Genomic DNA, 15,764 nt, shown 5'->3' on the forward strand with positions numbered 1-15,764 from the left:
GGGAATCCAGGCAAGGGTAGAAAAAGTGATGAAGAGTGTGGGAAGAAGAGGAGACAATGCTGGTCCCTGAGCTGCAGGCTGGTGATGCTCAGGGAAGGTCATGGCTTGGCCTGTTCCTTCGAAGCTGGGCTGAAGGCTGAATGCAGTGGGTCCTCTGTGTGTGTTGGAGATGCAGAAAGTGATTGAGAAAGAGAAGGCATCCTTCTGCCTCTGTCACTCTTTCGAAGGAGGATGATGGGAGATGCTGGCTGCCCTGGGTGCTGTGTCACCTGTTCTGGGATGGAAAAGGTGGTCTCAGCTCAGGTACCTGCCAGGAAAGGCTGTCAGCCAGGTCCTGAACCCAGTGGGAGCAAGGCCAAGGGAGAGCCCAAAAGGGAGAGGAGAAAGGGGAGAAAGCTCCAACAGCTACTTATGGAGAGAGGTGACAGAAGGTGACAAACACTTGGGACAGCGTTGAGAACAGGGGGATGCAAGTCTGTGTCCAAGCGCAAGGACGGGCTTGATGCTGAGGCCCTGAGCATGTGATCCCATGAGCTGCTCTGTGCTCCAAGCTTGAACTGACCAGGCTGATCACTCCATCCTTCTCCTGACATAAGACTGATCTCCACTGGATGTTACTATACGGCCTGTCTCCTTCAAAATGGCCCAAATAATGGGGTTGCTGCTGTCATCCTTTGGAAACAGGGCTCTCAATCTATTAGACATGTTGCTGTGTTTGCCTGGAAATGGACCTTGGTTATAAACACAAAACAAGCTGAAAGCAGCCAATTCCAGTGGTGAAATACTCTTGCTATCTGCAGGCAGACACAGTGCAAGCTCCACGTCCCCATTAAGGAGGGCAGGCCCCTTTGTCAGCTTAATGAGCCCAGAGATCTGCATGCAAACAAGGGCAGGTGGGGGGGAAACATTCATCACTGCAGAAAAGGGCTTGGAGATGCTCACAACACATGGCTTGTCCTTGGGAAATTGTAGCCCGAGGATAACATAGTATTCGGACCTTCATCTGGCACAGAGAATAAACTGGAAGCTGCCTTCCTCAGTCATTTCAAATAAATCTCAGTTACTGATACAAAAGGCTCTCAGGGGGTCATTGATAAACCTCAGTGTGAAACCCAAACAGCACAGCTACCTCCTGGTGAGGAAGGAGCAGGTTTAGAATGGGTTAATTAGAAAGATAATGAGCTAACAAGGCTTCATTTCTGTTCAGTGGTTCAATGAGGAATTCATTAGAAAGGCTTAATCTAACTGAACAATCCCAGGGCTTAGAGAGATTGCCCATTGATTGCCAGACCAAACTGTTTATTTACAGGTTTTTGCTGCCTGAAAGGTCTCATTCCTTTATTTCTAAGGCCATTTGGAGGTACCATAAGCAGACGTGTCCCCAGCAAAAAGCAGCAGCAATAAAAATCTGTCATTAAAGCCAGATGGGAAGGAAAACGCGATCGATGTTACCAGTAACACTAATCATCTAATTTCAGTGTGTTCCCCCAGCTGAGGATGGGGCCAGGGGAGTTTATATGTAGGGTTTGGGTGCTACTGGAGAGAAGAAAGGAAATGTTAGGAGAGAAAAAAAAAATGGAGCACAACTGCAGGTAAGTGGGGAGAAAGGATGGATCTGATCCTTCCAGGCTTTTCTCTCTTTCTCATTTCATTGCATAAAATGTGTGTCGTTTTGAAAGTCTTCTCCAGGGGCTCTCGAGCACCCTGGGGAATTTCCCATCTTGAGAGTGTGAGATGCCCTGACAGGGTCAGGGAGAAGCCAGGAATGTGCTACTGGAGGAAATACAGGAATTAAATCTCTGTGGACAAATCCTCTTTCCTCTTAGCCCTCTACCAGCTCCTCTCCCTTCACGAGTGCTGAAGGCAGGAGGTGGGACCTTGTGCTGGAAAGGTGGAGGGGTGGGCATGTTTTCCATGGCAGGACAGGGGTCTCCAGCAGAGTGAGCACCGGTGAGATTCGCTGCAGCCCTTTGTGGTTCCCTGTGGTTGAGTTTTCATGTTTTTACAAACTGAAAAAGTGCTAGGCTGGGTTGTACACAAGGAGGATTCCCTTGTTGAGATTCAGCCTCTCAGAGTACCTCTTTCCCAAAAACTGTCAGTTTGGCAAAATTTCAAGTCAAAATCTCTCTTAATGCACCCTTTTGATGATCCAGCCTTGTTTCAGAGGGTTTTCCTTCACTGTTATGCTGGGTTTGCTGGTTTGTTTGTTGGTTTTGTTTTGTTTTGTTTTTCATAGTGAAGCAAAGCTGTGTGGTCTGCTCCTGGAGACTAACCCTATGTGCTTTTATGTCCAAGAATCTTGCACCAGAACTTCCACCAAAATGCAATTGTGAGGTCATGAGTTTGTTCACCCACCCATCTAAGGATGCTCTTTAGCAACATGTGACAGGACTATATTTAGTGAGAAAATTACTGTCCTGGACAAGGGGGAAGGATTTCTAAGGAGAGACAACACCTTTGATAAAGGCCACCTGCTATTGTCAGAAGAATGGTCAGGGTGATGAGCACAGACCCTAGTGATGTTGAAGGCTGAAGGCTTTCAAAGATCCCTTGAGCATCTTCTAGTGATGTAAAAGTGAGGAAAACCAGAGTGCGTTTAAATAAATAGGAGACCAGGAGCTGATCTGTCTCCAGTCTTTGTAACCCCTCTGCGGTTGGTGAACACGACCTGTCGATCAGAACCATTATGTTTGCACCAGTGAATGAGGCTGGTGGTAATTTCTAGATGGAGTACGTTAGAGTCACATTATATTTGCTGAGCTCTTTAAAATCTTGCTAGATTAATAGCCTTAAAAAAAAAAAAAATCTTAGTGCCACATTAACCACAGGCCACAGTGTATTAACTGACAAAACCCAAATTGTTCTTTAATATTCCTAAAGCTGGTGTTAAGCACAATAAGAACAATTTTCACTTTCAATAAGAATCTGACCCTGGACTTGCCCTCTGCCCTGACCTGAGTCTTTCTCTACAACCATGAGGGACCATGTGGAGCCGCTCTGTGCTCCCTTGAAATGAGGATAATTAAAAAGCATTTGCTTTCAGATTTTTCTTCCATCTGATTATCCCTTCCCCTTTGGTCTCTCTCTCGTCCTGGATGTTCAACTGGACTTACCATATTTTTTTTCTGCATCATCACTGAATTCCTCTGTTCTAGTGAATCGCAGCATGCATCATTCCAGCTTTTACTTACGGTTATTTTGGACTTCCTGGGGTTTATTTATGGGAGAGAGAAGCAACACAGCACACTATTCAGTGAGTTATTCTGTTAATTTGCTTGCTGGCTGTGTGCAAGTTATTGGCTGTCTTTTACTTCAGCTTTCCTGTGCTGTAAAGTCATGGATAGCAATACTTGTTTGGGAAGCATTGGGTGAGGTTTTAACTGGGTAACATTAATTGTAATTACAATTAAGGATATGTCTAAAATTGGAAACAATTAAGAATAACTAGCAGTGTTTTTCCCACTCATGCAATGTGTTATTAAAAGGAAGAGCTTCACATGTCTCTGGTGCTGATATCTGGACATTTAAGTGCTGAGCTTGAATGTCCACTGTTAGTGCTTTCAAGCGATTTGCCAGGGATATGAAACCTCATGCTCTAGGGTTTAAACTGGTCCCCAGGTGCTTGGATATTGCCATGTAGTCATGGACCATTTGCCTTCATCAGTGCTATTACACCTTCTGCTGAAGTCACTGGTCCTGGTTCTTGTCTGGGATAAGATATGCAAGCCAGAATATAATAACTCCTGGCTACCTAAAACTGGAATCAAAACAGGAATATTTGGAGGCAATAATCAACCACATATAACGGAGGAGATGTGCAGAAACCCAAGCACCATCAGTTACACATGCAGAAACCCAAGCACCATCAGTTACACATCACTGTTTAATGAAACCCCTTCTCCAGCACCATGTTGGCTTGGGAAGTGGAGATCTTCCTCACTGCCTTCCCTCCTGCCTCTGCCTGTCCCGTTGCATTCTGTACTTCTTTAGACAGTCCAAGGAGTGGCTGGGCCTCCCAGATTTAGAGCAACCAAGGAAATCAGGGCATCTTCTTCTGGCCAGAAAATTTTTGTCTCCTCTTTGGAATCAGAGCAGCTGTTATGCATCTCGGGCACCCATCTCTCAGACACACCAAGCGGGAGAAAAAGGACTTAGAGCACCTGATTTGTTTTCCGAAGTGACTGGCAAATTTTCACGCTTCAAAAATAAGTACAGAATGCAGAGATTTGCAAATAGGCCAAAGAAAAAAAAGGGAAAGTAACTTCATTTGATGATTTATTCAGAGCAGACAAATGGCTCTGTTTTGTCAATTTGGAGACCTTCTGTAAGGGAAAGAAAACAGTCAGATTTCAGCATTTCTGACAGTCTAGTTCTTTAAAATCCTCTAAAATCCCACACCCGGAGCTCCCCTAAGAACAAGACTATGTAATTCACTACCTGCAGTGACTGTTGCCCATGTGTGTTTCATGGTTTTGGCTGCGGCAATATAAAATCAGAGCGTGGGTAGATTTTATTTCCCTCAATCAGAGGACTTGGTAATGCTGCACTGATGCAATACTGCAAAATATTTATTAGCTCAGAGAAGGGTGTAGGAAGAATTGTTGAAAGCAGAATCAGTTTCTAACTTGAAGTTTTATTTGCTCTCAATTTTAGGTACCTGCTCTTGCAGAGAAAGAGTTTGGGGGAGTGGAAAGAGAAAAGCTTATTGTCTCTGTGTTTCCCATGCATTGTTCTCTATGAAAGCATCTCCCTGCAACCTTTACCTTCTGTTCAGATGGCCCCAGCCTGCAAAGAGAGAGTGGCAGATTTGTGCTTTCTAAGCTCCAGATGGGGCTCCTTTCTTCTTCCTCTGTAAGTTAATGGTGTCTTGCTGAGACCAACTGGGCATGTAAAGATTTGGGCAAAACTCACAGCAGTGGTCTCATAACCTCAAGGCTTCACAGTCTCATCCCAACGTGACGGCCAGTCCCCAGCGGAGCTTGCCTGTGGCTCTGATGTGGTGCCAAAGGAGAAGGGGAAGGTTGCGTTGATTACATCTGTTTACCAATGGTTAAACAAATTAAAAGCCCATTGCAGACCACCAGCAAGCCAGGGTCCCGCAGCCCCTACTTTCTGCTCAAGGTCCCGTTTGCGCTTTGGTATAGTCAATATTGCCAGAGTGACTCTGCTTTGATCAGGATGAATCTTCACAAATAAAAATAGGTGAGATACAAGCTTCTTCCTTCAAGCAACACCAACCGTTTCAGCCAGATCTTCTCATCAGACCAGGGTTGCCACAGAAAAGTCAGTGGGCTGTGCTGATTAACACCACAGGGCAGCTGGATCAGCTCGACTCATTGCTCACAAAGACAAGAAGAAACATTTGCGGGCTCCCCTTTAAGACCTTGGTAAGCCCTGCAGGAGGATGGTTGTAAAGCGCTGGAACAGGCTGCCCAGAGAAGTGATGGAGTCACCATCCCTGGAGGTGTTTAAAAGACATATAGATGATACTTTTAGGGACATGGTTTAGTGCTTGATTTAGGTTATGGTTGGAATCGATGATCTTAAGGGTCTCTTCCAACCAAAATGATTCTATGATTTTGTACTTTGTTGCCACTGTTGTCATGGCATGGGAAAGGTCTGTCCCAGATTGTGGTCCCTGTTTGCTGGGCAGTGTGTAGTCATTGTAAGGGACAGAAGAAAATGTAGTCTTAATAACTGAGAGGAGAAATGAGGCAGTAAGATAAGTGCCCTCAGTAATGGGAGGCTGGGGAAGAGGTGGGAAGAGGATGCAGGTTCCACTCAGGGGTCTGCTCTGACACTGTCGCTCCTGACCAGCAGGACTCTGATGGAAGGAGACCTGGAGGGTAAGGAAGACTCAATGACCAGATAGGGCTTCTCTGCTTCTAATTGCTTTGATTCTCTGAGCTAAGCCATCAGATCCCTATTTGAGGATTTTTTCATAATTCATTCCTAAGCAGCCAGATTACCAGCCATATGGACACAGGATACCAGAGAAAGATTATTAAGATTATTAAAACAGATAATTTTTGCTGTTGGAGCAGAAGTTGTGATCAGTGGGTAAGGCCTGAGATTTTCCCCACATGCTGAGATGGTTCCCAGTGCTTCTTCATTTCACTTATGAGAGCTCACAAGGTCTTGTGCCTTACAGTGACTACCCTGGGTGCCCCTAGAGACATTCCTGGCTCTCCTGGTGCTTGGGGGTGTGCTGGTGTCCCATAAGACCTTGTTGGCTAAGGCAGTAGAGTAGCGTTGTGAAAAATTTATCCCAATCGTGTCAAAAAAGAACTTGCCTGGTATTTCAGGGAAGGGATATATCAATGAAGCAAATGTCTGTTATATGTGAATTAAGAACCACAGTCATCCTGCCAGAACACCTGCAGATCTCTGTTATAAGAAGGTTTTGGTCTAGCTGAACTTGCTGGAGTCACCTTGTAGCCACCAGTGCCTGGGCTTCCTGGTGCTCATACCGAACACCCACATGACTTGAGAAATGAATGAAACAGCAGATGCTTTCAGGGTAGAGAGCCTTCAGGAAACAAAGACAAGGGCTACCATACTCTTATTTGCCCAGCCTGATCTCAAAGCCACTGGTGCTTTCTGGAGCCAAGGTGTGTAATCTGCTCTAGAGACTGGAAAAATCTCAGTGTAGCTGATATCAGATGCTACCTGTTACCAACGATGGTGAAAGGGATGTACCTAAGAGTTAAGATTTGCCCATGCATCACTATTTGTTTGTGTGGAAATCGAGTCCCATTAGCTCTGATGGACACTTGTGTTAGAGGAAACTCTCCTACAACTATTATCCCAAGATCAAATCTCATCTCTGCCTGCTCACTCTTTCAGACACATGATCTCTCTTCTCTCACATCATCCATCACTATATTTGAGATGCCATGAGTGTATCCAGCTCTGTAGCAACAGAACAGAGCACAGCACTGAACCAACAGGGAGCTACTGGGGTAGAGAAGCCCCTGGGAAGGTTCAGCCACAAGTCACTACAGGGAGACTTGCAGAGGTACCAGGCACAAACATTATTTTTGGTATAAGTGTTCTTGTTTCACATTTTTTCAGGTGTGAAGTTTCCCTCTTTGACAGCCCATCAGTCATATTGGGGGACACCATTAATAAATCTGTCCGTGCTTCTCCCTTGAGCTTGAAGAGAGAAAACCTCCAACTGTTAACAATTATAATAGAAAATTAACTCCATGGCTTTAAACAAAGTCTCATTTCAGGCTATTTTTACATCACAAGGAGGGAGAAAAAAAATCACCCTAAGAACTACAATGTTGTGAATTTAAATTTCTTCATAAAACACAGACATCAGAAAAAAAGTTTAGTTCTAGAAGTAGAGGCAAGCTCAATGGCTTCTCACATTCTCCTGTTGAATCTGACTCCTTGCTGGCTCCATTTGTTGGCTGGACACTGCAGAACAGCATCATGGGAGTCACCAGCATCACACCTAAAGAGCCGGCAAGGCCTGCTGCAATTTTCTGAGGTCACCCCATTTAAAAGGGTTTCCCCTTCCTTCCCGAATCTCTCCCACAATTTGTTGGCCAAGCTTGACTGTGTCTTTTAGAAAGCCTCCATTCCTGATTTCCTGACTGTTAGTGATGAGGAAGGTGAGTGATGGAGAACTCCTTCCAGCTCTTAGTAACCCATTTCAATGGCTAATTAACCCAACTGCTGGTGATTTGCATGTCTTGCTGGTTTGAACCTTGCCGATTGCAGCTGCCAGGCTTGGGATGTTGTTATATTTTTGTCATCTGGATTAAAAAGTGCTTTATACCAAATGAAGGAACCACAGACTGTGATCCTGTCTATGGTACATGGGAAGCAGGAAGGGTATATCCATAGGCGAAGGTCCTGTCCTCCCAGAGCTCCCTTTGGAGAACAGCAGGATCATGCAGGAAAGTTGCTTGAGTTTTTTGTGTGTTTATCCCTGCTCAAGAACCACTGTCTTGGCTGGTCTGATCAATTTGCACACATCAGGGAGTGAAGATTAGACATCAAGGAGCTGTAGTATAAGGAGTGCAGTTCCCATCTGCCTAACACAACTTATGAGTGGCCACAGCTCCATGGATTCTTTCTTTGCCCCTGTAACCTTGTGGTCATCTCTGCACAGATATTTAGCAGAGGACTCCTCTTCAATCCATGTGCTTCCTAGGAGATCATCGCAACCTTCCTGTGTGCCTCCTCCTACCAAAGTTCCCAGTGCAGTGCCTTTTCCTTCCCTCTCTCTCTGTTAGAAGCTTTCTCTGAGTTGATGAATCCATGCACAGTAGTAGGTTATATTCATTTGTCTTGTTCTCTAGTTCATTTATCACAATGAGTACTCTGTTGTGGAGAATCCTGATAGAAAGTCTGCTTATTCTCCTGGTTGGCTGAAATGTGGCATTTCAATCAGCTGATTGCTTGTTACTGTGACCTTGCTGGAAAAATCTAGGCAGCATCCAAAAGGGTGGGGAGAAAGGTTTTCCTTTGTCACTCTTCTTGTGTGGAAGAATGATAATAGCATTTTCATTTCTCTCCTACTGCCTGCTCTTGCCTTGGCTTTTATTTTCCCATTGCTGTTTTGCAAACACCACATGTGGGATACAAAGGTTTTGTTTTACCACACACCCTCAAACAGTCCGTTAGCTGAGAGGATGTGGGGGCTTGCAGCTGTAGGCTGATGCAGGAGTGCATGCATGTAATAGACACCATGGGATCTGCAGAGGGTCCTCAAGCACCTTATTGGTGTCCAGAGGAATGGGTTAGGCAAGGATTTCATAGGTGTAACTAACCAGTGAGGCGTTACAAAGAGGATTTAAATGTGTGACACAATCCCCGTCCCATCTGTCCCTGTGCCCAGGTCCCACAGGACTGCTCAGATGATCCCCAGCTGTTCGCAGCAGGAGGTCTGGCACCACACTGCAGGTGGCCACACCAGCCCTGGAAGTGAGAAGGAGAAAATTAGTGCCATCCTGGGGTAGTTCTGGGGCACCTCTAGAGTCTCCAGCCCAACCTCCCACCCAGGGCAAATCAGTCTGGCCATGACCGCCACTAATCAGGCCTCGAACTCCTCTAAGGATGGAGATCCTCCACCTCTGGTGTCCTGTCTCAGTGCTGCACCACCTGCATGGTATTTAATTGTTTCCTGCTGTCCAGCCTGAAACTCCCAAGACACAATTTGTGGATATTGCTCCATGTTACATTGTTTGGCACTACTGAGAAATGTTTTGGCTCTTTTGCCTTTCTAACCACCTCCAGTTAGCTGTAAGCAGTATTAGATCTCCCCTTAGTCCTCTTTGACAGACCAAGCAAGCTCAGCCCCTCTCATCTCTCCTTCTAGGACATACCCCAGACCTCTTTCCTTCTTGACCTGCAGATCCTAGACTGGATGTTTCCAGCTGTGGTCTCACCAACGCTGAGCAGAGGAAATGATAACTTCCCTTGACTGTCTTGCTGTAGTTCTTCTAGTTCAACAGTATCTAGACCAAAAGATGAGCAAAATCCATCTATCAGCTGCATCACTGGCTAAAGCAGGGGAGAAACATGGGAACAAGTGAACTCTTAAAGTGCGTTCAACCTTAACTTCTGTGCGTATGCGACACACACTGGGAAACCATCCCAACTGCCTACAGAAACATCTGTGGGGCAGAGATGCTTCCGGGCATGGTGTAAATGGGTGTGATTTGCTCTGACTTTTTCCAGCACAAGTGATGCCTGCTGGTGGTTTGGTCTGTGTATGTGACACATATCCCCTGTCACAGCCACACCAAAACGCTTGTCAGTCCCTACAAAGCACATGCTACTTGCTGGTTCAGGTTTGCAGGTGTGTGCATGGGTTTAACCTTAAGTATGGCAAAACAGAGGATTGCATACCTCTTAAAAAAAGAGATATTTAGTAACACATCTCACCATGCTATAAATGTGGATGCTACTTTTTAATACCTGCCCCTGCATCCATTCTTTCAAAAGCAAAAGACTTAGAGGAACGTGACACAGCTTGAGCTCTTCCCTATCACCAGTCAGAACAAATGAATCTCAGTAGCAAAGCACACTGTGGCTTTATCATTCTTTTGACAGGTAATTTTCTCCCTGGTGAATACATCTGAGGCTTTCACAAACCACCTCTCAGTGGCTGGAATGAAGTTGTTTCACTCCTGGCAGCGAGGAACGAGCCTGGCAGTGGCATTGGCTTGTTGCTCTGTGTCTTTCTGAGCCTCATGCTCCTGAAAGCCTGGTGAGATTCTTTATTATCCCCTGATTATGTCATATGTCCTCACTTGCCTGTTATGACCACCAGGCAAGTCATTTATTACAGTGTTTTTCCACCAACCTGATGTGATCCCTTCTCTGAGGCATTTTGCATACCACTAGGAGATAATATTCTCTCCCAAGAGTTCACAGTAGAGAGACTTACTCAGCTGCAAACTCACTTAAGTGTTGCCCCTCACTTGCTAGCAAAACAAAAATTCAGATATGAGAAGGGCTGTGGTGTGCTGTTGAATACAAAGAAGCAGATACAACCTCCACTGCAGGGAGAACCAACACCAGAGGATGAAACAAGCTGGTGGGGGCATACTGCAAGGAGGAAATTCAGCCAAGGAAATAGGGCAATGGATCTAGAAGATCTGGGGAAAGTGGTGGAGGCTCCAACAGAAAAGCTTGAGCTATGTGGTCAAAAGGAGGGTAAGAACATTTCTAGCTCTCACATGACTGTGGATGCAAACAGGCTACCATCAGTGGTCCTTTAGGAGGTTTCAGATCCTCCAGAAAGATCTTCAACACCCAGCATTCCAGCTCAGGGTAGAGACATGGTCCTGCAGGGGCACCTGAAGAGTCATTTGGCTTCAGTGTTGGGCTCATGGTGCCTTATCAAAGCAAGGGCTTGAGCATCATCCCTGGGTTTGGCTGCTCAGGAGGAACCCAAACAACACAGAAGGCAGTTACACACAGTGAAATTTCAAAGTGGAAGTGTGTTTTGCTTTTGAAAAACTGTTGGTTTTCTCTCTCTCTTTCCCTGCTGCTTTTTTCAACCCCTACTAGTTTAGTTCTCAGCCAGACCAATTCCCTGAACTGACACAACTTGTCACATGTCAGGACCACAAGGAAAGGAACAGGAATGCACAGATGTGTAGCGTGGGATGGGAACAGAACACAGCACAGCAGTCCTGATATAAAAATAGGTTTCAATTGGGGCAGAACCTGCTCCTGAACTGGTGAATGGTTATAGAAAAGAATGATAGTTTTGGTTGGACTTTGTTAGTTTAAAGTTTTCCCACTGGGATTTCAGTAAATCCCCTTTGGATTCAGGGTCTGGCATACTGGAAAATGATTTTTCCCATGAAGCCAAAATGCTGAGGCTGTGCAGAGCTGGGCATGTGCTAGTGGAGCCTGATCCTGCCATTTCCAAAGCAGGGCCCCAGGAAACCTGTCCCTTCAGTTGTCACCTCACTCGCCTCTCCGCATCTCTCTTCAATCAGTCCAGATGAGTCTGACAGCATTTGAAAGCTTTGCTCCCTCCAGGCCTTCGTGGGTCAGTGCCCGAGTCTCAGACCTGCTACTAATGAGCCTTATAAAGAAATAATGAGCTGGAAAGAGAGGAAGATAGGGAGGAGAAATTCCTCTAGACATTTGGTTTATTATCACTTTTTTTTTCTTTTCTGCAACAGCTGTGATCCAGACTTGCAAAGGCTGCTTTTCTGGGAGAGATGCTTTGTTACTCCATAGCCTATTCCACTGGTTCCCTCACTGCAGTTTGGAAGATTTAATATTTCTATTAAAGCACAGTAGTCCTGAGCAATTCAAGGGTCTGAATTGCACCACCTGAGCTGTCACTGAACTGGGCCATTCAATACCTGGGATGAAGGTAAGAACTAGTTGTTCTCTGAACAAGTCAAAGAATGGCGAATATATTTTTGGGACCATGCTTCAGGTCCTGGGAAGATGGAGACTGTAAATGATGCTGGGGAGACCTTGTCAAGTTATTGCTCTTCAGGGTTGCAGGTAGTGTGAGGTGCTGGAAGCATCTTGTGCTTGGCTATAGATTCATCCTCCTTTGCAACAGCATTATATGGGGTGCTGGTGGTCACCATGCATGGCTGTGGGAATACTTCTTCTAGCTGGGAATATTTATTTTGAGACATTATTCTGAACAAGAACCAAGAGAAAAATGAAAACTAAAATCTTCCTGAACAGAGAAGATGACATAGTTACCTTGGTTCAGGTGTAATAAAAAATTATGTCTTATTTCTTACCATTTTAACTACTGGGAGGCAAGTGTTTCCTTCAGTTTGCTCAAATGCTAACATTATAAGTCGTAAAGCAAGAAATAGAGAATTGAGAACATTTTGAATCAGGACGGGTGGAGGAACCCATGACCTAAGCTAGATTTCCTTTCTTTCTCTACTTCTTTTTAACTTGAAAAAGATGTCATTTCAGCTGAGCCATGCCCCCAAATAGAAAAATGATGAATTAATGAGGGAGAAGGGCTCTGGGACCGGCTGGCAGAAAGCCTTCCCCATGGATCGCTTCCTGTCTTGGTGCGTATCTGGACCGTGACTCAGCTCATTCTTGCAGTGCACAAGCTCATGGTACAGTTTTTCCTTCCTCATCGCTTACCAGTGAAGATCTGGGTGTTGTCAGGACAAGGACAAACCAGTGGAGCAAAGTGTTACTATTTCTGATCTTACAGATTCCCAGGGATGCAGAGGAGTGTTCGGAGTTACAGTAATTGGGAACTAGAAAGGTTCCTCATATACCATAGCTCAGCTAAGACCATGATGCTTTATGCAGGGAGGTTATTTTACCTGCATGTGCCCCCAAAATTTCTGGGGTGGGGTTGTCAGCCCTGTCATAGATTCCAGGGGTAGAGCTGTTTTCTACTAAGTCCCCTTACTGGGACTTCTGGTCCTGTTTGCTCCACAGCCCAGCAGAGCTCTCTTCTGCAATGCAGAGATAAGATCCCTCCTCGCCTCCCTGCTTATAGATCCATCAGCCTCTTCGTTCTGGGTTGGCAGCGTGGCCCAGAAACCTGCATCTGTGTCCCTGTTGGACCACTTGTTCAACCCAAGTTCTTGCCTTATAGCCATCTAGTCAAGCAGTAAACCCACTTTAGTATGTTGTGGTTGTAGAGGGATTTGAAACTGCCAGTCTCTTGCTTTTCCACAGGTAAGGACTGTGCCTGTCTCCTTTTCCAAGGTGGACTGCAAAGGGAGGAAGGCTGGGCTGTACTTCTGTCACCTGAGGACCAACACGGGGTTTGCACCATGGAGCTACCTTAGTGACAGAGGGAATGTCAAGTGAGGGGACGATGCCCAAGGGACCGGCTGAGCGAGAAGCAGCGTGTCCCTCTTTGCAGCTCCCAGCTGAGCAGGGCAAGCTGTGCTGGTGGGTCAGTGGTCCGCAGGAGCCTGGACAGGGGACAGGCAGCACTGTGGCACCCATCCCCTGCTCCTTGTGTCCCTCTCCCAGGGCTCCCTGAGCCCCTGCTCCCCAGGACACAGCCCCAGCCCTGCCAGCATGGCCGGGTCTGCTCAATTTGAGTAGATCTATTTAAAATTCAACTGGGAGATGGGCTCTGGCTTGTTACAGTGCCGTTGCTGGAAATGGAGTCATCACCGGAGACTATTTCTTTTTACAACTTTAGGTATATAGATTTCCTCTCGATTCAATTTATTTTTATATAGTGTCTTTAATACACTGTCTCTCCAAATGCTTTAGCAGATAGAATTGAAATAATGAGATAACGCTTTGCAGGAGTGTGTGCAGCCGCTCTCAGACGGGCAGCGGGGTAAAGCAATAGATAGAGATAGAGCAGAGTATGAGGTGGAGGCAGCATGGCTTGGAAGCAGCAGTAATATAAGCAAACATTCACGCAGGCTATTACGGTGAGCACAAGAACTAATGGATATGAGGAAAAGCTTGTAGTCAGGTACGCTTGAAAAGGAGGACTTAAGGAGCAATTTGAATTGAGGAAAGATGGTTCTAAAAGGGAATGCATTAAAGGGAGGGATGTTTTCAGACAAATGGATCAAAGGCAGTGAAAGTAAATCTTGATTCTCTCTATTCATTGAAATGGAGGTCTCGTTTGTTCGTCCACCATTGCAATATAAAACTGAGCCAGGGACAGTGTAGGTACTACAGCTCTGCTCAACAGAAGCGCTTAAATCGCTGCGTTGCCCTATTGACTTCCCTGGAAATGACCAAGTGTGTGAAGATTCAAATGCTCTCAGCTGGAAATTTCTCTCTGAGCCTGTTTTCACCGGATAATGTTGATATGAGAAGAGCAAAAGGTTTTAGAGAAGAAGAACTGGTCAGAATGGGAAAGAGTGTTTAGTCTCATTAACACATGAGTGACTGAACAGACTGCTTTCACGGTTTTGTTTAAAATAAACATCAAACCAAAACTATTCTGTGAAAGATGGGAACAAAATTGGAAAGGAAACTTAATTTCATATGCCTCAGCTCACTTTTACTTGGTAGGGAAGAGCAGCATGAGAAATTTCAGTGCTTTTTGTTTTCCTTACAGTTTGGACAGGCAGGAAAAATAAAATCATGGGTTTTCCTGTAAAAGGGACAATCCTGCCACCACTCAGCCACGGTGAGTGATGGGAGAAAAGTTGCAATGCTTTCTTAGACTGGGATTTCTGGGCCTAACCAGTGATGACCAAACCCAAGGGTAGTTTCACTGGGACTTCTTAAGGGACAAATCTTGAATGACAGGGAAAGCCGCGGGCAGGCAGAGGCTGCTAGTCGGGGGTCAGGCGAGAGGATGGAGCAAACTCATGATACCCTGTGGTATCAAAGGGTTTTGAATCTCACCTGGAAATGAGCAGGCACTCCGGGAGTTTGTGATGAGCACAGCACGGCTGGCACAGACACTGCACACTCCCTGCAGCAGTGCTGGTCCACGCAGGTGCATAAGTTATTTCGCTCTGAAATTAATTTCTCTGGGTCCTGTCTGCTGGCAGGAGCTGAATTGGCTTCAGCAGAGCCACATGGTTTCATGGCAGGCAAGTATCTGGCTTGTTGCTTTCTATATATTTGTAAGTAATGTGAAAGTGAAGTGGACGTCTCCTGCACAAGAAATCCCAGTCTGGATCCCCATTTCTAAGTGGTCTTCAAACCTTGGAATAGCTTTATCCTTGTAGAGGGTGGGTGGTGGCTCTGAAAGCAGAGCTGAGCCAAGGTGGGAGTGTTTGGATCTAGGGTCCTGATTTGGACTTAAAAGAAAAGGTACAGAAATGTGAATTTTGATTATGTTTCATTTAATGAGTTTTGAAAAGATTTGGAGCTGAATTAAAAGTAACAAAAAGCCAGGGAGATGAATGACCCTTATATTAAATTCAATTGGCTTTTGTGCAATTTGTTGCATAGCGAAACCTCGTTAATACATTTTGCAGGTGGTTGGGTCATTTGTCATCAGGATCGCACTTTATGGAAAGCCACTTTCCTCCCTCTTCAGTTATTTTGCTCTGAAATGAGTTTCCCTGGGTCCTGTCTGCTGGCGGGAGCTGACTTGGCTTCAGCAGAGCCAGATGGTTTCATGGCAAGGAAGGATCTGGCCTGTTATTTTCTATATATTTATAAATTATCCTTATATAACATGGTCTATGGTTAATATCTCACGTATATGTAGCCATAGCCCTCATGCATTAGAAAAAACACAGCCCTAGATTATAGTTAATAGTATTGTTTCCTTCTGTTTTTTTCTTAAGAGCCAAGGCAGTTTCCCTCTCCAGAGGGAAGAAAAGCTGAAAAAAATAGAAAAAGCT

The sequence above is a fragment of the Caloenas nicobarica genome, chromosome Z, assembly GCF_036013445.1.
Source record: "Caloenas nicobarica isolate bCalNic1 chromosome Z, bCalNic1.hap1, whole genome shotgun sequence".
Taxonomy (NCBI): Eukaryota; Metazoa; Chordata; class Aves; order Columbiformes; family Columbidae; genus Caloenas; species Caloenas nicobarica.